Source organism: Rhinolophus ferrumequinum, chromosome 10, assembly GCF_004115265.2.
Source record: "Rhinolophus ferrumequinum isolate MPI-CBG mRhiFer1 chromosome 10, mRhiFer1_v1.p, whole genome shotgun sequence".
Classification (NCBI taxonomy): domain Eukaryota; kingdom Metazoa; phylum Chordata; class Mammalia; order Chiroptera; family Rhinolophidae; genus Rhinolophus; species Rhinolophus ferrumequinum.
In genome coordinates, this window is record NC_046293.1 from 74871853 (window position 1) to 74895235 (window position 23383).

Here is a 23383-nt window from a genome sequence, read left to right on the forward strand (position 1 = left end):
TCACAAAGGAACATGTATTATATAATTCCATTAATATGAAATGTCCAGAATAGGTAAATATATAGAAACGAGAAATAAATTAATAGTGGTTGCTAGAGCTCAGGGAAATGGGGAGATTGGAGCAGGCGATAGCTAAGGGGTACAGGATTTCTTCTGGGGTAATGAAAATGTTCTAATGTTGACTGTGGTGATGGATACATAATTCTATGAATGTACTACAAACCAATGAATTGCACTTAAAATGGGTGAATAAAATGGTATGTGAATGATGTTTTCAAAAACGCTGTTTTTCAAAAAAAGCAGTTCAGTATGGATGTAGTCAGCGTAAGCTCGATAATTATTGCAGTCGTTGGTGAAGGACAATGGGAACCACAGTAGGGATTTCAGTAGGCAAATGACATTATTAACTTCATCTTCCTTCTCACAAGTATAGCAACTGCTCAGACATCGGAAACGCCAGCTCTCCGGACCTGACCTGCCAAGCTAAGGGCCAGATTCTGGACCTTGCTAACTTTATCAAGGTAATAACACCCAGGCCTACCCTGTAATAGCCATTCAGTCTTCTTGTGAACACTCAATTCCTTCAACTTTACAGCATTTGTTTATTGTACCACCGGGAATTTTTTCATTCCTATTCTGACCACCTTGATGTCCCTTCCCCAGCAACAAAAGATATGAATAACAACATTTTACATAAGAAATATGCCATTTTCACTTCTCCTCCCAAAGGACTTCCTCTGACATGTGGTTAGCATTTTGGTCTGTAGAAGCACAAAGAATCTCAGAAGACTCAGATTTCTTGGGAAGCATTTTGTAAGATAAATTTTGAAGAAAACTATATGGAAAATCACTCACATATATTCTTAACCTTTTGAACTGTTCATAAGAAATCTTCAAGGACTTAGTTTAGCCAAATTTTGGAAAGATTCTTGACTTCCCTCTAACCTACAGATATTTACTCTAAAATTCTGCTTATCATCTAAGGAGGTGACAAGTATGTTCTAGATATACTATACTGTAGTGTGATAAATTTAAATTTTACCCTATAAAAGTAGAAATAGAATTATTTTGTGACTCAAGTATGTATCATAAAAAGTTGTAGAGAACCTTCATTTATCATTTTGGTGGTACCGGAAAATGGTGCAGTCACTTGGGAAAACAATTGGCACTTTCTCAAAATGTTAACCACAGAGTTACCAAATGACCCAGAAATTACATTCAGAGTTATATACCCAAGAGAAATGGAAACACATGTCTACACACACACACACACCAAAAACAAATCATATATGTGTGTTTGTAGCAGCGCTATTTATAATAGCCAAAAAATGGACACAATGTAAATGTCCATCAATTGATGAGTGGATAAACAAAATTTTATTAATTGGATGGTAGACCAATTAAAAGGAATATTATTTAGCAATAAAAATAAATGAAGTATACTGACATGCTATAACATGGATGAATCTTTAAAAAATGGTAAGTGAGAAGTAAACCACAAAAGACCACATATTGTGTGACTCCAATTATATGAAATGTCTGGAATAGACAAATCAATAGACCAAGAAAGTAGTTTAATATTTACCAGGATTTGGGGGGAATGGAGAATGATTGCTAAAAGGTACAAGTTTTTGGGGGTAGGGGTTATGAAAATGCTCTAAAATCAGATAGTGGTGAAGGTTGCACAACTTAATGACTACGCTGAAGAACACTAAAGTGTACACTTTTAAAGGATGAATTTCATAGTTTGTAAATTATATCTTCATATAGTTCTATAAAAAATATAAAGGAAAGAAAGTTTATATAGAGAGTATTTAAAAATAAAAAAATGGAAAAAAATTAATAGCAGACAATTCTTCCATTTCTGAAGTCTAATATTTTTAATTTTCTAGGATGTAGATTTCAAGTTTAAAATCCTTGTTTCACGCTTGGGAATTTATAACATTACAAATGCAATCATTTGAAAGTACTTTGCAGACTCTTCCGCCCCCTTTTTTTGTGTGGGGGTTGGGGTGGTGAACACACAAATTAGTTCTTGCCCTTGTACAGAAACTTAAAGTATCTCCGGAATCACTTTTAAAATGTCCTACTGCTTCATTCATTTGTAGTACTATATTCTTAAAAGACATTGGGAAAAAATAAATGTGGTGTTCCCTGGGCAAAGGTCATTTTCTTATTAATAATTCCATTATATTCTAGCAATTTTAGTTCATTTTATTGCCCTATATATGATAAAATAAAAGGCCTACAATGCCACCAGGGAAAACCCAAAGCTCTTGAGTTACATATAATGGGCAAATTGAAAAATTTAGCCCACACTGTTTTGAGCTCTGCGCTATGCTAGAAACTTTTGAAAAAGACATAGTTTCAACCATAGTGATGCTGATTATCTAATGGGGAAAACAAAGCAGATGAATAGTTAATACAATGGGACAGGGCCTCATGATAAAAATGTGTGCAAAGTTTTCTCAGGAACACTCCAGAGGAAGTGGGATTAGTGGTGACTGTGAGAGCCAAGGAAGGCTTTCAAAGACAAATTAGAATAATAGCAACATTTCTTCATCTATCTTGAAAATAACCATTGGAACTGGGAATACGTATTTCATAGTAGGCCAGCCCCTTATTCTAGCAAGAAAAGCATCTGACCATATTTAATCTTCTCAGCTTTTAAATTTCTACTTTAAGTTTCCATTTTGGCATTCAATTTAATGTTTTTATCTACTAAATATCTTCATTAAAATAGAAAGTGCATTGCGATTTTAAATGCTAATATTTTTTTCAAGGATAAGCTTTAATAATTACCTAATGTTTGAAAACTCCATTTAAAATGTCACTCTTTGAGTGTGTCTCAGGTTTTATTGAATTTAGGTTTGCTCTGCTTGGGCAAAACTTACTGCAATGGATTGAAGGTGTTGAGACATTGGCCAAAGTGCTTCATTTATGGCCCCACATTTTGTTTTCAGGAAGTAGTTAATATTTTTTTTAAAACACTTAAATTTTATCCATTACAACTATGTAAATTAAATCAACAGTGAATTAATTATCAAGATTTCCCAGAGGAAAGTTACCTTTTAATACCAAAATTTTACTGAATAAAATTGAAAACTCTGAAAGAAGACTTTCTGTTTTGGCTTCATGTTTCATTTACTTCCTTGCACATAATCTCTGTTATATTATCATACCTTTTCAGGGTTAGAAACTAAATTAGTTTTAAAACACAATACAACTCATTGGATCAATAATAATAATACAACATAATTTTCACTATATTCAAGTACTGTTCTAGGCACTTTATATTCATTGATTAACGAGTATTTATTGTTCACATACTATTATGATTATCTCATTTCTGTATGTGGAGAAATTAAGGCTCAGATAATTTAAGAAATTTTCCAAATACATGTTTAAATCTCTTTTTGCATGGCAAAGTTATAATAGTATTTGAACCCTGTGATCTGGTGGCAAAGGTTCTCTTTTAAGTCCTACTGCCACTCTCAACTACTTATTATACCATGAACAGTGTAACACAATCTGACATACAAAGCATAGAATTTTAGGATATAAGCTTAGAAAAATAAATAACCATGGTATTTCTAGAAATGATATTACCAATGCATTTTACAGGCACAAACTGCATCAGGAAAAATTCTATTTATTATAAACATATTCCAATATTTTCAAATTGCAGATTGCTAGTGATAGCTCTAGTCAATAAATTTGCCAAATATTCTCAAACTTGGTTGCCGAATCCTTAACTCAGGTTGTAATTACATCTTAAAAGTAATAGGTATGCCAGTTTAATTCACGTAACTCGTACTAACTATAGGAGGAAGCTAGCTACTCATCAGAAAAGTACTTACATTCACTTTGACTGATAGTAATCATTATAATAATAGATCGCTTTTAGTTCATCGAAATATATGATTTTACATAACTGTCAAGTCCAATTTGTCAAATTTCTTGATGAGGGAATACAAGTGAAACTGAAAGAAAAACATGGCACTCTTTAGCTAAATTTTTAAGAAACCTGAAAACGTATGCAGTCAACTCCATGTCCTTCTTACAGCAGATAATGAATCATGTAAAACGCTGGGACCAGATTTTTTTTTAAATATATATATTAATGAGTTCCTTTATTTATTCAATGAATATTCACCTTTCACAAAACATGATGTGCTCCCTGTCCTGAGGGAGGTTCCCTTAAGAAGGAAAACCATGTGAACCTGCACAGCACCTTATGATATTCTTAAGAAGCTGGAACGTCACTGTCCATGACTAGGTTGATCTAGAATGTCTGTTGGGGTGAGTTTGTTATTTATCTATTTACATAAGAGAGATAGGTAACCTCTGGGAGGGTAAAGTAGCACGGTGGTTAAAACCTCCAGCTCTACAGACAGCTAGCTGTGTTTAAATTCTTGCTCCATATTTTAGTAGCTGTGTATCCTTGGGAAATTTACTTTTCTGTGCCTCACCTTATTCATCTGTAAAATGGGAATAAATGAGAGAACCAAATACTCAGTCTCATTAGGTTATTGTGAGACTTAACTACGTTATTCACTTGAAGTGCTTACATAAGTGTAAGTACTTAAGTATTAAGCATTTATTACTATCATTAATTATTATTAGTAGTAGTAGTAATAATAGTAGTAGTAGTACTATTATTGGACCAAACTCACAGCTCACATCTTTAAGGATGGAGGGCTCATGTCACAGGTGATTCTAGGAGTAAGTGCTATGTCCCCAAATCCCCCCAATCCATAAGTACTGACATTGTTACATTAATCATCAGTTTCCATGGCTGGTATTCCATATCCATGCCCTCAAGTCTACCATCAGAATTCTATTATAGTCAATTCCAGTTACTTCTGTTATGGCAAGAACAAATAATGGCATTTGGGCCTAATGTCATGACAATGACAGCTGTTTGATAACCAGCCTGATGTTTAAAGAGTCTGGACAGAACTGGACAGAAAGAGTAATTAATACAAATTACTACAGAAGACAAAAGATGAAAAATACATCATACTCAAAAGTAATTTGGAATGTGTATAAGGGTAATAAGTTCTAAAATCTAATTTTATGGTTAACATTTGTATTTCCATTTACATTTTTATTCATTTTCACATTTAAATTGGTGATTTAAAAGACATATAATATAGTTAAATACTTTGTAAACACATTAACCATTTCTGAGAATTCCAGCATTTATCCAAAGAAAAGTTCTCTTATGAAACAATATTACACAAAATAAGATACAGAGTTTTGATGGTCTCTCATTGTCTTTTCTTGTTTTATTATTCCAAGTTTCTTTTTTTTTAAAATTATATTTAGAGAATAGGATCAGACAAATATGAAACATTTGTCACATATGGAGCATATAACCATAATGATGCCAGAATCCACTTCAATTTTTACTAGCAAATGAGTACAACGCACTACTTTGTCACATTTCCTCCCACTACCACCACTGAAAATTCTCGTCACTTGCCATTTTTGCCATTTCAGGATAGGGTCTTAAGATCATGTGCCACATCTGCCTGCTCCATCATAACTGGGGGTTTCACTGAAATTACCACCAAAACACATATACAAACAAAAATTTTGAGACAGAGACAATAACACAAAGACTCCTCCCTGTCTTTCTGTCACAATATCCAATTGATTGCCATGTCTTGTCATTTTACTTTATTGATATCTTTTGTATCTCTGCCTGGACTCTTATCAACTCTTTCTGTATCCAGTGCCTTTTCCTTTTCCACACGGTGCTGTCACTCACTCAAAAGCCCACGGCCTTACAGCGACTACCTAAGTCATTGTGACCTTACCGATTTTGAACTGCCCTTTTCCTCTGCTCATGTTGCCCTTGCTTGCCTTGTCTACCTGAAAAACCCCTACGCATCATATTTAATAATTCAAAACAATGCACAAGTGGAAGTTGATAAGAATGTCTGTGTCTCTTACCGTATAACTACTTATTGCTACACTACCCATCTTTCAAGATTCATTTTGTATTTCACCACTGCAGAGAAGGGTACTCAGATATTCCCCTAGTTAGAAATAAATGATCTCTTCCCTTCTCTTCCCTTGCTTTCCTTCCCTGCCCCTCCTTTACTTTGTCTGTCTATCTGTCTGTCTGTCTATCTATCTATCTATCTATCTATCCATCCATCCATCCATCCATCCATCTATCATCTATTGCCTGTCTCATATCACTTGTTCTTATTTATTATTACAATCTTTCTTTTGTATATGTGCCCAGGTTACCCATTATAAGATCTTACCCATCATAAGACCTAATATTCATCTCAGTATCATGAATAAACACCTTAGCAGTGTTGAGCATATGTGTACGGTAGATGTTTTAAAACTTACCGTATGGGGCCGGCCTGGTTGGAGCACCGGGCTCCTAATGTGAGGTTGCCGGTTCAATTCCACATGGGCCAGTGAGCTGCGCCCTCTACAGCTAAGATTGTGAACAACAGTTCTGCCTGGAGGTGAGCTGCTTTGGACTGCCCTGTGCGGCCATGAGCAGCCGGTGGCCAGCGTGAGCGGCCGGCAGCCGGCGAGAGCTGCCATGAGCTGCTGTGAGCGGCTGAACAATGACTAGCAACCAACTGCCTCAGCCCCGGGGAGCGCAAGGCTCATCATACCGGCATGGGCCAGGGAGCTGTGTCCTACACAACTAGACTGAGAAACAACAGCTTGAACCAGTGTGTGGGGTTGGGAGGGAGGCGGAAGAAAGGGGAAAAGAAAAACCAAAATTAATGCTCAATTAAACATTAAAACTTTGGAAATACTCAATTCAAATTTACTATGTCCACTAACACAGTGAGTCTACTCAGGGAATTTTAGGAGCTATAAGGTCATCTTTTGGAAAACTTCTGACTTTTTGTTTGTTTGTCAATTCTTTGCTGAGTATATTGCTGTGTAGGATATTTCTAGAAATGCAATCCACTGAAAATTGCAAAGGCAAACTCAGCATAAACATAAACACCTGCCTCAATGGAAGCTCATAATTGCCGAATAGAGAGAAATGCATTCAGACTCTCAGCATCATTCTCTTCCATGGTTGTCTCTACCACTATTTTGCCATCACTAAAGTTTCTAAAGGAGCAACATACTATGTCTTCTAAATTGGAAGTTTATATATGAGAAAATGCAAAAGTAAGAGCATTTAATGCAATTAGAGGTTTGCTGAAGTGTGTATATTTAGATCTTATAGGAATTCCAATGGGAATTCAGATTCACATTCATGAAATGTAAGTAAATGCTGTTCAGTAGCTTTGGCTGTACAGGAGAAAAGCACCAACAAAACTTTCAAAGACTTCTAAGACTTCCAAACCATCAGGTTCTCTATTACAGGGTACCCCCCTACCTTCCCGGCACACCATTTTCTCTTAGTCTTTTTCATCTTTTCTTGTTTTGTTCTCATTTTACACAGCTGCTTATGGCACTCAGGCATTCGCTTGTACATGCTTGTACCTCCTGATATTTTCTCTGAATTCAGCATTACTTTATTTATGTATTTATTTACTTATTTACTTACTTACTTTTTGCTTCATCCCCACTCTATTGAAATAATTGTTAATCTGGGTTCTCTAATTCAATTTTATGTTTAATTCATTTTACAACCAGAATGCAACTCATCCCAATACTTTGGCCATTTCATTCCCCCACCCTCCTACCAAAATATGTCACCCCAACATTTGATAAATACCCATGGCTAGGGGATAAAATGAAAAGTTCTTAGCCCTTTGCTCAAGGGCACTATGTGCTAGCCTCTATCTATAGCCCTAAACCATAACTTCTATTCCTTTTAAAGGAATGTTCTGCCTTCGGGAAACAAGCATGTGTACATACAGCCCTGTCTGCTCAGTTCAGCTTCACATAATTTCTCTTGCCTGGCGCTTTCTCTTATTTACCTTTCTTGTTTTAATTACCTCCCACTTTTATTTACTTTTTTTGACATTCAATATTATTTTAAATTAACTTCAGGTGTACAGCACAGTGGTTAGACATTTATATAATTTAAGAAGTGATCCCCCGATCACCTCATAGATTGTGTATATGCTTAACCATTGCACTGTACACCTCAAGCTGAGGTAGAATAATATTGAATGTCAACTATAATTAAATATGTATATATATATATATATATATATATACACACACACATACACACACACACACACACACACACACACACACATATATATTCATGGGATGTAAAGTACAGCATAGGGAATAGAGTCAATGGAATTGTAACAGCTATATAGGATGTCAGAGGGGTAGTAGATTGGGGGCGGGGGAGTTATCACTTTGTGAGGGGTGTAAATGTCTAATCATTATGTTCTTTCATACACCTGAAACTAATAAAATAATAAACAAATAAATAACTAATTTTAAAAAGTGATCTCCCTGACTAGTCTATTACCCATCTGGCATTATACATATTTATTACCATATTATTGACTATTTTCCCTATGCCTATGCATTACTTTATATCCCCACGACTATTTTGTAACTACCAATCTGTGCTTCTTAATCCTTTCTCATTTTTCACCCTGTACCCCAAACCCTTCCTATCGTCCCAATAAATCTAGTACCCGCCAGACACCATACACAGTTATTACAATATTACGGACTATATTCCTTATGCTGTACCTCACATCCCCATGACTACTTTGTAACAACCAATTTGTACTTCTGAATCCCTTGCAGTTTTGCACCTGCCTCTCCTAAGCACCCTCCCATCTGGCAACTATCAAAATGTTCTGTGTATCTATGAGTGTGCTTCTGTTTTGTTTATTTTGTTCTTTAGATTCCACATATAAATGAAATCTCATTGCATCTTTCATTGTCTGACATAGTCCACTCAGCACAATACTCTCCACGTCCATCCATGATGCCGCAGATGGCAAGAACCCATTCCCCTCCATGGCCGAACAATATTCCATTGTATATATGTACCACCTCCTCTTTATCCATTCATCCACCGATGGACACCGAGGTTGTCTCTACATCTTGGCCACTATAAACAATGCTGCAATGAACAATGCACTTGTCACCTCGAAGTAGCGTTTTGGGTTTCTTTGGATAAACACACAGAAGTGGGATTACCAGGTCCTTCTTTGTCTCTTGTTATAGTCTTCTAACCCATCTTTCTTTGTTTAAATTTTCATGAAATGAAATATCTTTTTCCATCCCTTTACTTTCCATCTGTGTGAGTCTTTCAATCTGAAGTGAGTCTCTCGTAGGCAGCATGTGTAAGGGTCTTGTTTTCGTATCCAGTCAGCCATTTTATCTTTTGATTAGAGCATTTAGTCCATTTACATTGAAAATAACTGTTGATAGGTATGTAGTTGTTGCCATTTTATTAATTTTTTTTTACCTTTTTTTCATCTTAAAAAAGTCCCTCTAACATTCTCGTAATATTGGTGTGGAGGTGATGAACTCCTTCAGCTTATTCTTGTCTGGGGAGCTCTTTATCTGTCCTTCAATTCTAAATGATAGCTTTGCTGGATAGAGTAATCTTGGTTTTAGGTCCTTGCTTTTCATCACTTTGATATTTTGTGCCAATCTCTTCTTTTCTGCAGTTTCTGTTGAGAAATCAGCTGATAGTTGAGCTGATTTCTGCTCAGAAATCAGCCTCCATGTTGGTAACTAACTGCTTTTCTCTTGCTGCTTTTAATCTTATTCACCTTTCTACATTTCCAAATCCTATGTTCTTTTTTTTAAGGCCTACGTCAAGTCCTATTACTTCAAACAACTCTTTTTAAACTGTCCCAGAATTTAATAACCAATTCATTTTTCTCCATAATTACTTAGATCTAAGCAGGAAGAGTTTTGTGTGTCTGATTATGAAGACAATTTAAAATTGTCTCACAAATTGTTTTGGGAAAACAGGTATCACATATTACGCTAGTTATTGTTTTATATAATAAAATCTGCAGAAAAGAATCCAGAAAAATCTCCCAATTACCTTTTTTCAATAATTTTTCACATTCATTCATGTATTCACTTATTCAAAAACACTGACAAACTTCCAAGAAGAAGATCAGGCACTCTGCTAGAAAATGGAAATATAGTAGCAAACCCTATTTAGTCAATAGAGACAAAAACATCCTCCCCCACAGGGAGCTTGTATCCTTGCAGGGATGGTGGTGAGGGCTGGAAAGGCAGACAATAAAGAAGACAAAGAGGCAAACATAGAGTATATTAGATGGTGGTAAGTGCTAAGGAATAAAACACAATGGAAAGGGTGGAGCTGCAATTTAGATGGGAGAGGCAGAAAACATTAGAGGAGAATGCAACATCTGAGCAAAGGCCAAGGGGGTGAGAAAGTAAGACTTGTGGATATCTATGGGGTGAGTGGATATCTGATATAATGGAAGGGAGAGTATAAAGGGGAGAGTATTTAGAGTAGAGTGAGCAAGGAAAAAAGAGACAAGACCCCGGAGGTAACTTGGGACTCAATTGTTGTGGGACTCTATAGGCCATTGTGAGGACTTAGCTTTTAGGAAGCAATTGAAAGGTTTTGAGCAGGAAAGTTACATGATCTGATTGCTGTAATAATATATCCTTTTGGCAGCTACTTGAGAGACAGAGTGAAGTGGAGCAAGAGAAGAAGTAGGGAGATCAATGAGAGGGTTACTGAAAAAATCCAGAGAGAGAGAACAGTGATTTGAACCAGTGTTAGCCATGGAAATGTTGAAGTAGCCAGATTCACTAGCCAGGGTGTGTGTGTGTGTGTGTGTGTGTGTGTGCGCGCGCGCGTGTGTGTGTGTGTGTGTAAAAGCCAACAGGGTAGGTATGTTGAAAAATTGTATGTGGATATGAGATAAAGAGAAAATTTAAGGATGATGGCTGAGGATTCAGAGAATTTTGGCTAAAACAACTAGAAAAACAGAATAGAGATTAGGAAATTTATGGGAAGAGCAGTTTTGAAATAGGGGGCAGGGAGCCAGGAGGTCAGTTTTTGAGGTCTTAAACGAATTGCGATGCCTATTGGAAAACTAAGTTAAGACGTACTTTTGAAGTCTGGAGTTTAGTGGAGAGAGCCCAAGTTGGGAGACATTAATTTGTGAGTCCTTACTTATAAAATGGTACTTACACCTATAACTCAGGCAAGATTACCGAAATATGAGACAGAAAGAATACGAAGAGAAGAGGTCTAAAAACGAGGTCTGGTACACTCCTCAATTTTTGGATATTGGGAAGATAAGGAGAAAGCGAATAAAATAAACAGAGAACATGGCCAAAGAGAAGGGAGAAAAACCAGGAGTGCACTGCTTAGAAGACTGGAACATGTTGCAAGGAGGGAGTAACGCACTCTGACAAATACTCGTGAAGGCTAAAAATGAATCACTGGATTGGGCAACACAGAGATAGTGATGTTCTTGATATTCTGTCTCACTGGAGAGATGGGGTAAGAAGAGCCTAAGAGAATTAGGAGACATGGAGAAAATTAGCATCCACACGTGTTTTTTAAAATTATTTTCTGGTAAAGGAAATGAGAGAAATTGGAGTGAAGGTATAATTAGAAGCACACGCGGAATAGAGGGGATTTATGATATTTTATTATTAACATCAGAAAAATAACAGAATCGTGAACACTGGTGGGAAAGATCCACTAGAAGGGGGAAATCTTTCAAGGAGAAAGAGAGGATTGTGAAAATTGTCTCTGAGTAGGACGGAGCGGAGCCACGGGAGAGGTGAGCCTCGGCCAGGAGCAGGGTCAGCTTCTCCACAAAGGAGACCGAACATAGATGCCGAACATTCAAGTATGTAGGGAGATGTCATGTTGGGAAATTCTGTTTGCTCAGTTCGGAGAAGAAGCAGAGTCAACAATCGAATATAGCAAAGGTGGTGTTGGAAATCTGAGAGAAAGTGAAGGTGTGAAAGTGTTGTTTAGGACACTAGTCTTCAAATATTTGTTCAATTATAGCCTAAAAGACATTTAGGGAATGCAACCCCTCACACATCTTTAGAGTGAAATATAAAATTTGTTACTCTATGTTTAATTGGAAGCACAGTATGTAATTTCTGATACATTGTAAACTTTAGCATATTAAAATAAAATTGTTACATTACTCTTTTAAATACATCAAATTGAATCATAATACCGTTGCAATTTCATACTCACCATTATCAACTAAAACACACACACATAAACACAGATTTTGATCTGCCTAAGTTGTATTTCCATTTTATTTCTCAAGCATATGGAATGTATTTTTAAGCTTCAGGTCACTTAATGATCACCTAATATATTTGTCTGCAATAAATATATTTAAATAAATTAAATCAAAATGTATAATACCATAAGCCTTCATCTTTTAAAAAATTTTCCTTCTGGTTTGAATTCTCATAAATTATTATTAATCAAAATTATTGACTAATTATCGTTACTAAAATTATTAGCCAAAATATAAACAACATACATATATTACAAAGTCTGATAGTTAATTATTAAATATAGCATAATGAAAAAGATATTACAATTTGATTAAGGAATACTTCAAAGATGCCAATTTTGTGTTTTGTCCTGTTGTTTGGTGTCTGAGGAGTTTTTATAACACAGCAATGTACCATGAAAAAATTTGGGATGGATGAAAGTGATGCATCTCCTTCCTCCCTTCCTTTTTTCATTTCTTCCTTCTTTTCTTCCTTTCTCGCTTTCATCTTTCCTTTTTCTATATATAAATAGAGAGATAGGTATTTGTAAAGAGAGATACGGTAAAGGAGAATCAGCTTGAGCCTTCAATAGGCAAATCAATTTTAGGAAAGGGAGTAATGGAAAATCTAACCATGTATCAATTTGTGATCCTTGACTAAATTCTAGGCTGAATAAAAAGCTATAAAGAATAAGAATATTTTGGAAGAATTGGAGAAGATGGAATATGGACTACTTGTTAAATAATAGTATTGTATCGTGAAATTTCTTGGGTGTGATAATAGTATTGTAGTTATAATAGAAGAAAATCTTCATTGTTTCAGGGGACACATTAAGTCTTTAAGGGTGAGGCACCATGTTATCTGCCAATTACTTTCAAATGTTTCAGTTAAGGTGGAGAAAGAAATAGAGGAATCAAGTGTGGCAAAATAATCATAAGTATAGATGAAGGAAAAAATTAATAACAATAAACTCACTCGGCACATTTTGTCAACCTGATGACATGTGATCAGAGTTCAATGTTCCTAGCCTACAATCTTTTGGGATAGGATGAGATAATTCAATATTTAAGAATAAAATAGAACAGCTATGCTGGAAAAAAACCCATGTATATCACGGGACGTCAATGATGTTATGTTTATATGAGTAAGACTAGAAGGATGGTTTAGTGCAATAGAAAGGGAGCCAGCTTTAAGGCATAAAAATAAAACTGAGAAGGTGGATATCTCGTGCCATGTACCACAGCTTGCTCTCCTTCTTGATTATGAAATGCCTCAGAGCAAATAGACCCGACTTGATAGGTTTTAAAATGGCTTTACCCCTATTGGAGTTTCATTTCTCTGGAGAATGGGTTGACCAACGTTTTTGTGGTTATGGTGGTTGTTGTATTAATACAACAATCAGTAACAAAAGTTTGTTATAATTAATAGTCCTGACTCATAAAGGTCAAAATGTATGTCCTAACTCATGCTTAGTTCCTCATGCATATGAGCTGTTTGGCGGCAGTCCCACTTCCCTAGTGACAACCAAATGCTTTATTCACCAATGACAGTTTTGACTACAGAAATAATCCTCTTAGAGATGGTTCTTTGTGATTAATAAAAATGAGAACAGAAGCGATTGCACCAAGACCACATTTTCAGGTCATTTCATGATTATTTTTGGCTCCACAATATTGAAAATTAAAGAATAAAGAAATGAGATAGTTTTGAATGCTTAGATCAGACTAGTGACTTAATATCTTTTCTTCCCAAGATTATTTGTAAATTAATCTTCTTTGTATTAATTTTCTCTTTATTAGAACACAGGTTTCCTTTTATGCTTTTGGAATATGAGTCACATAAGAAACATAATTAGGAACGAACTATAAAAAGGCTCACTCTCCTCTCCTCCCTCATGTTGGTCTTGAATCTAAATAAGTCCCCAAATCTCATAGTTAGGTCTGTTTTGATGCTCTTAAATACTACCTAAAGTTCCTGATCTAAAGTTTCCTTCGCCTTCCATAGGCAATGTTCAATTTCCTTTCTTCATAATTTTCCCTTTTCCAAACTTTCCCATAACATTAATTTGGGAAAGAGGCAGATGAGAGGGAGGGCACCGTTTCCCAAAACTGGTAAAAACGAACAAAAATCCTAATCCCCGGAGTTCTCACAAAGTTATAAAGAGTTGCCACGGCTCAAGAGAGCACACAGTAGTCTGTGCCATTGAGATGTTTTTAAATTCCATTTGAAATAATTTTAGATTTACAGGAGAGTTACACAGATAGTATAAAGATTGCTCATATACCCATCACCAGCTTCACCTACTGTTATCATCTGACATAACCACACAACATTTATTAAAGCTAAGAAATTAAAATTGTTGGGAAACTATCATCTACTCAGATTCCCCACCCTTTTCCACGAATACTTTTATTCTGTCGCAGGATCCAACCAAGATACCAAGACTCTGTGTTGTGTTTAGTCATCACGTGTTCTTAGTCTCTAATCTGTGACAGTTTCCATGACCTTGACCTTTATGAGGGGTACTGGTCACATGTTTTGTAAAATGATCTTCAATTTGGGTTTATTTGATATTTTCCCCAGGATTACACTGAGGATATATATATTTTAGCTTTTTGTAAAAATACCACGGAGTTGATGTACCCTTCTTATTGCCTCTTCTCAGGGAGTCATAGCTATTTAGAAATGTATGTTTCCCTTGGGGAAAGTGAGATTAAAAAAAAAAAAAAGTATTTTACATCAAGCAATTGATGAGAAAATTGTTACGATACTATCTTTGCCGGCATTTTTGGCCTGCTTGCCATAAGCCAATGCTAAAAGCCGGCATGAAGGGTGCTGCAAGAATGTCAGTACTTCTGCCACATTAGTCTTTGCAAGCTCTGCCACCTCTGCAATGAAATGATGGAACATTCTACTTGCCACGACATTTGCCCTGTCTATGTACCAGTCCTTTGTAATTCCTCTTTGAAGGGCGCACCATTCCACATCTGCTCTTTATCTTCTATTATCAACAACTATAACAACAACAGGGGGTCCCTCTTTTTTTCCCCTTTTGTTCCAGCTAAAAAAAATTGTTCATAACGTCACAAAAAAGTGGGGGGCTATTAACTCTCGTTTTTCTCTTTCATTTTCTCTCTTTTTAATCTACACCTGAGCAGAGAGGCTCAGTCAAAAGCCATCTCCGTAGGGAGTCCATACTCTGTCCTCACTTAATTCTCACCTTGGAGGTAGAGGTTCAGCTAATAATAATTATATTTTTGAGGGACAGGGAAAGGGGGAGAAGGGAAGACAAGTCACCATGTAACATGCTGAGCGTTTTCCATCAGATCCCTTAAATCTGAGAAGCCTATGAGGTAAATACCGTCGTCCCTATTTTATAGCTGACGAGATTGGAGTTCAGTAGAATTTAAAAAAAAATTCTCCAAAGCCAGTGCGTAGTAAGGGTTACAGAGCATGGGTTATATATAGCTCACTTGGAGACATAAATCACACACATCCTCTGCGTCTGTGGTTAAAAGGCACACATTGCCCTGACTTCACCAGTCAAATCCAATCCTGATTTCATTCTCCTGGAGGGTAGAACCCAGTAACTGGCCTGGGGTATTAGTAATGTTTTCTATGCCTCTGACCCACTTTGGAAAGGCAGAAGGGATGTGAACAATTGTATGCAGATTAGAGGTGCAAGGTTTTTGTTTGTCTTCCTTAAAGAACTCAGCGCCTCCCCTTTCAAATGGCTAGTCCTACTCTAATACAAATGCGGAGTTATAGATCACGTCATCCTAAAGTACAAGCAAAACACACATGTTTCTGATGGCTCCCTGAGTCACACTATACAATAACTAAGAATTCCTTATAGCTATGTAGCAAACGGATACACTAAACACAAAGACACTGATCTTTACTTTTGGCTTTAACGTGTACGTCTGCAAAGATCCTCAATTTACAGAACAAATATCTTCATGCCAAAGGCCATAGGATTCCCTATTAAAACTGGAAGGTTCACCTAATAATGTAACTATGGTGGAGGCATGGGCAGCCCTGCATTTCCAGGGCACCTTTCATCGCATGTGAGATTCTGCACTGGGATCCCTGGTCAACCTGATGCCTATGTGCTGACTTGATAAGCTCTCCAGAATACCACCCTCTATTCTCTGCGCTGCTGTTTCCAGCTCTCACCAGGAACCCTTATACCAAAGGACACGATCCTCCAGCACTGACTGACTGCAGCCAGCTGTGCTCGCTGCAGCCCCTCGAAGGAGGAGACATCTGTGGTTGTCATTAGAGACGCTCACTAATATTCCTGGTCTCCTCTCCTTTCGGGCACCTGGCAACATGCATGTCCCTTCTCCCTCTGAAATTACCTGTGGCCATACTCAAATCCTCTTTCTTCCCTTTGCTACTTATGTGACCTGGACAAGACAGTTAACATCCCTGAACCCAAGTTTCCACACCAGCCAAATAAGGAAAATATACTTAATTCAGATGATGTTTGTAAGGGTTAAGTGAGTGTGTAAAGCACCTAGAAGAGACACTTGCAAGACGTTATTTTCTTTTTCCTTCTCTCCTTCCTGCAAACAGAATCCACCTTTAGTGTCTTTCCACTCCACTCTCAGGGCGTACAGCTTACAGGAAGCCTGAGGGAACACATATGCACGTAGTGTAATAGTTGATTCTTACAAGTTGCTCTTTCCCATCATAGTGGAAGAGTGGGCAAGAATTATTTCTTATAAAGTTTTGCATTTTCAGCTCCTAGTGCAGTTCCAAGATATAGCATACATATAATACATATATATTAAGTAAATGACCGGCAATGACTGACTGACTGACGACAGACTGACTGACTGACTGAATGATGACCTCCACCTGGAAACTTGGAAACTTGAACTCATTTTTCAAAATCCAGCTTATTTACTCCCTCACCTATCTAACATGACATCTTTCTTGATTTCCCAGATACCTTTAGTACTTTCTTTCTTGCAATTACATCGAACCATCTATCTAGCATCTATCTATCTAGCATCTATCTATCTATCTATCTATCTATCTATCTATCTATCTATCTATCTATCCATCCATCTACTACAGCAATCTATTTTATAACACATAACATTGCAACACTTAGAGTTTGCTATCCTAACCTGTAAACAATTAAAATCAAACAAAAAGCAACAGTAGAGGAACTACCACCATTAACTGAGTTCTTATTATGTACCTGGCTCTTTGCTAAGCACTTTATATAATTATTTCATTTAAGCTTCCATCAGCCCTGTGAAAACAAGTATTGCAATCACCGTTTACACTTGAAGAAACTGAAGTTTAGAAAGATTAAATTAGTCACTCAATGTCACAAAGCTAGCGAGTATCAGGGCTGGAATTCTATTCTCTCTGGTCCAAAGCCTGACCTCACAACCACTGCAGTACACACCCTCCCTTATCACATGGCTGCCTGTACCACTCATCCCTGCCCAGTCCCTGCTTGTAGTAAAGTGCTTGGAACACAATGAGCAACCCATAAATTTTGTTGAATTAAACCATTTCCATGGGCTTTTATTCATTTTAAGTTCATTTGCATATTTGACCCAAATTCCTAAGCACTTTAGATTGGAAAGCTTCCAGATCAAAGAGCACACTCCGCACACAATGCTCCTTTTGGCACATATCATCCAACATTTTGTCAATCTAACCACATGCCTCCATGGATACACAATGGAAGCTGCTCAATTTCTATTCCTAAAAAATATGGTAAATTCTTTGTTTTTAAAGCACAATTTAAATTAACATAATCAGATTTTATCTTGCTTGGGTATTATATTAAACAGTATTTAGTGTGTCCAATGTTCATTCACTCATTTGGCTAATAATGTGCATATCCTGACCTGCTATCTGACCCGTATCTATGAGCTGTGGACTTTACCAAATTTTAACTGTTAATTTGACCCTGATTTCTCAACTGCTGTTTCTGTTTGTCCATGGATTTAACTCTTGTACTCCTGACCTCTGCGTCTCATAATCACATTAACTCAGATAAAGCTGCTTCCGGGAAGAGGTCAAAACCATTGCCAAGAATAGTAGTTGCCCTACTTCAGTCTATTTTCAACACAGTAGCCAGGAGATCCTATTCACACCCAAGTCAGACCAGCACCACCACCCCCTCACAATCTTCCAGTGCCTTCTTACCTCATTCACGGTGAAAAAGCCAGTTATCGCCACTGCTCGCAATGTCCTACACTGTCTGCACCCTCCTCTGATCTTATCACTCACCTATTTTTATCCTAATACATTCTCCTATAGCAGAACTGCCTTTGCTCCAACATGCCCGCAATACTTCCATCTCAGGGCCTTTGACTTGCTATTTCCTGTGCTTTTCCCCAGAGAGTGTCTCCCTCATCTCAGTCAAATCTTTATTCAAATGCTCCCTTAGCGAGGCATTCTCTGACCATCTTACTGAAATCTGCAACACCGCTTCTTTGCTTTATTATCCACCAGGATATTTATCACTATTGAACATACTACGTATTTGCTTGAATTATTTTGTTTATTGTCTCTTCCCCCTGAACTCTGTATGCTCCATGACACGGGCATAGTTCTCTACTTTGAGCAATGTTATATTATGAAGACCAAAGAACTACTCGGCACCTAAAAGGTTCTCAAAATACATTTATCAAATGACTGGATACATAAATAAATAGACACACCATTGTTGGTTTTTGCAAATGTTTGAGGCGAGAATTATTATTACTAAATAAACTAGCCAGTTGATAAAAGCTAATATGATGGGGCCATATTTTGCTAAATCTTTACAATTATTGTTAGAAATTTATCATTCATATTTTTATTTTTAAATAAAAATTTTAAAAGGGTATACTAAAGGCAGTGTTATTTCCAAGATAAAGATTGGCTCTTAACTATGTGTACCGCACCTAAGACTGCTATTTCCAAATTTTCTTCTAAGGCAGATCAAAGAACAAGAAACTGAAAGCCAAGGATGCACAGAGCTGGAAACATTAATGTGGCTTTAAAGATGAATAGATCTGAATCCTGGCACTGTGAGGAAGTTACATAATAAAAAACATTTTTTTTTTTCCTCAGAGAAAGGGATGTGCATTTTTGGAGCACTTCTCTGTTTTCCATTGGAATACGATTATTTTCATGGAAGTCATGCTCTGACCTGATTTGTAATTTTAAGAAAACAGATCAAATGGCTTTTTCCTATTATGAGCAATCCTTTCAATCTTTCTTTCTTACTTCACTCTTAGAAAATCTGAACTCAAATTAATCTAAATTTATTTTTTATCATTGATCTAAATAATATCTAAAATCTAGTAAAACTGGGCCCCCAGCTATTATCTAATACAACTTACACTGCACCCTTTACTTGGAATGTCTCCTCTAGGAGAAAGCACAGCCTCCATCAAAAACTATCTGCTTACAGAAATTTTAAGAGAGAAAGAGAGAGAGGGGGAGGGAGGGAAAGAGAAAAAGATAATTTGATTTGAGACCAGAGAAGAGCTCTTCAATTATTTTGAAACCCTGTTTGTGGTTTTTGTTCTCCAGACTAAACATCCCCACACCCCAACACTTCGCTCTGATTAGTCCTTTCCTTTCATTCTCTCCCTCCCCTTGCCACTGCCCCGGTCCAGATCAATTCCTCTGGCAAGGACTACAAAAGCCTGCTAACTAGATTCCTATCATTTACAATCTTCACTCTCCAGACAATCCTTCAGAGTTTCAAAAATGTCCCTTAAACTCCGATCTGCTCATCACACTGTCAAAAAGAAAAAAGAATAGCCAGACAAATTTCTATGATATGCGTGGTAAAGATCAAACGGTTTAGCAAGGCATACAGTTTGCCACAACCTGACTCTGATCAAATTCTCTGGTGCAATTCTAGCTAGCCAAGTCTAGATACACACAGAACTACTCACTTTTCTGTTGTTATGTTAAAAAAAAAAGTTTATTAAATGAAGAAATAAAACAAAAACGATGTAAATTGTTTTTGCCATTTATGCAGTTTTCGACAAACTTGTAGGTAAAATATGAAATGAAATCTATAGTCTTTGCATATAAATGAATTTTCCTGGGTTCCTGATAAGTTAAGTAGATTCCTCATTTTCTCTACTTATAAATCCTACATTTTAAAAATTGACCTCAAAGCTTAAATAGTCAAAGCCTATGCATAAACACACAAAAAAAGTTATTTTAAGCAGAATCTAAAGCATATGGAAAACTGGAGCAGACTGCTAAGTAATGCTTGGTTGAACACTCAGAAAATATTACAGATTGCTGTGAAAAGATAAGAAGAAGGTAATTTGAGCAAAATAACACTGTATTTAATGTTAGATGATTAAACACAGTTATATTCTGGTGATATTCTAGAAGCAGGTTACTATTTGTTCTGAGATACTCTTACACAGTTTCATAATAAATAATTTAATTATAAACAAATTATAATCAAATCAGGTATTTACCAAGTATTTAAAAGTTTTAACACAGAATCTTCTTTCTCATCAATTTTTGAGGCTCAGAGGCGAGGGGACTATGGAATGGCAAGGGAAGAGAGAGCTAAAAAGGTGTAGCTGAATGTGTTGAGATTAATGGCAGTGTAGCTGCTCTGCTTCATTTTGGTAAGGAAATAGAAAATCTTGGCCATCAATCAAAAGAGCAGGCTCTGGCACTCTGTTCCCTTTAGCCAACTGTTTTCCCCATGACGGCTATTATTTGGTATCTTTGTGAACAGCTCCTTATGCAACTGGGTCTGATCTGTACCCGGATCTACAGTGATGGCCAGCAGTGGGAACGTGTTCTTTGGCATCTGGCTACAGCCTTGCCCATAACTTTGGCAGAGCCTGTGGCAAGTGTACAAATGGAGGTTCGGTGCTGCCCGCGTTCTCTTCCCACCACTACCAGCTCTGTCCCACACAAGTGAGGGGACTCAGACACATGTGCACATTTGTGCATTCTGGCCCAGAGGCCCAAGGTCCCTTACTACAAGAGGTCTGCCTTTGGCCCTATGGTCTTGGGGTGTACATGTCAGATATGAGGTCTACAAAGGAAGAGGTCCATTCAGGCCTTGGAAGCAGGCTCAGGTCATTGGTTCAGGGACTTTCCGAGTTCCTGGTACACAGACATGATCTACAAGAAAAAATGGGGGATCTAGTTGGGTATATCCTCTTGGTCTCAAAAACAAATGGGAGGAATGAGACCAAAGGAGCACCCGAGCAGGGCTCACTAAAGCACAGAACACAGGAGAGTTACTTTGACATCATCATGCCTTGGATGTTGAATAAGGATGGAGTCCCAGTAAGCCATTCTGCAGCTACTGGTATCATGAGAATGTTGCCATGGCGGTGGGAAGAACCAGGTTGAGGAAGTTGAAGGTCATATGTTCAGTTAAACTAGGCTTATAAAATATTCCTTGTACTTACTTTTCAATAGAGACCCTGCTGTAGACTGAATATTTGTGTTCCCCCCAAATTCCTATGTTCAAATCCCCTCCAATGTCATGGTATTTGGAAGTGGGGGCTTTGGAAAGTGATTATGTCATGAGGGTGAAGCCCTCATGAATTGTGTTAGTGCCCTTGTCAAAGAGACTCCAGAGACCTCCCTTCTTCCTTCCATCACGTGAAGACACAGAGAGAAAATGGTCAATTATGAACCCGGGCACAGGTCCTCACCAGCATGGACTCTGCCGGTGCTTGATCTTAGATTTCTCAGCCTGCAGAACTGTGAAAAATAAATATCTGCAATTTATAAGCCACCCAGTCTATGACATTTTTGTTATAGCAACCCAAAAGGATTAAGAGAGAGTTCACGTATCTTTGTAACTTATATACTTTGCTCACACATGTCCCTCTATTAGAATACTGTTTCTGTCTTGTCTGCCTATCAAATGTCCCAGTATCCTTTAAGGCTCAGGTCAAACGCCGACTCTGCATGGAATGTTCCCAGTTCACCATCAGCAGAATTAACTTACGTTCAAGTAGGACTTGCACATAACTCTAACATTGCTACATAGCATTATATCTGTTAAAATATAAGTTCGTTGAGTACATGAATTGTGGCTATTCTTTCTTGACTTCAAACTAAATCTAGCTCTGACATATACTAAGGATAAGGATACTATTATTCGATGGACAAAATTAACTACATATTACATTTTCTATTCCTATAGTGTTCTATTCATCTTTATCTTGAAACGAATGTTTATCAATGTGAGAAGGTGGAAAATACATAACCAGGAATGTGTACAGAACATGTCTGATCTTCATTGACCCAGACTATTGGTCAGCAAACTCTTTTTTGTAAAGGGCCAGACAGTAGACAATTTAGGGTTTGAAGGCCATACAGTCTCTTTCCCGCCCCTCACCTCAGCTCTACCGGGGCAACACAAAAGCAGTATAGATAAAATAGAACGAAGGGATGTGGCTACATTCCAATAAAATAAAAAAACAAACAAACAAACAAAAAAAAAAAACAGGTGACTGTCTAGATGTGGCTGTCACCTAGACCGGTCTTTCTCCACCATAGTTACACAAGAAAAGAAGCCCTAATGCCTCAAGGTATGCATTTACATATTGACTCAACTTCCCTCTTAAGCATCTAGAATGGTAGTAGTAACTATGTACCATCTTAGGAGAATTGAGAAAATACTTTCTCAAATAGTTTTCTATTTTCTGTGGTTCAGATGAGCAATTCTGGTTCACAGAAAGGCTTATGTAGACACTGTACTTCCATTCTTGGATAAGCCTAAGACTACATTACATTTTTAGCACATAATATTTTTTATTCATATTAATCTTCTTTTAAACAAATCCCCTCAGGTCTTTTTCACTTGTCTTATTATACCTAAAGTGAAAACTGCACATTTATCATTTTCAATTATTTTCTTGTAGGTTTTAGCAATAAAAACTACCATTTTACAAATACAGATCGCTAGCAGAGTAGTATTTCCCTCAATCCAGTCTTTCTGAAGTCAAAACTAAATACATACAGTTAAAACGTAGGCTGAGATTCTTATTTAAATGTCTGGGGAATTTTTTAAATTGAATTTTACAAGTATCTCTGACATAACTTTCTGGTATCAAATACCCTCTATAAATTCTTTAGATATTATCAAGGCCGAAAACTTGAAATCACCCTTGATTCCTGTCTTTCTTTTCACTCAGTCTATTAAGAAATTCTGTTTGCTTTTCTTTTTTAAAACATG

General features: G+C 36.9%; 1 protein-coding gene across 28 annotated transcripts in view; it reads right to left on the reverse strand.

Moving 5' to 3' along the window:
• Positions 1-23383, reverse strand: part of PPFIA2 (PTPRF interacting protein alpha 2) — a 458316-nt gene that overhangs the window by 220596 nt on the left and 214337 nt on the right. The window lies entirely within an intron of this gene.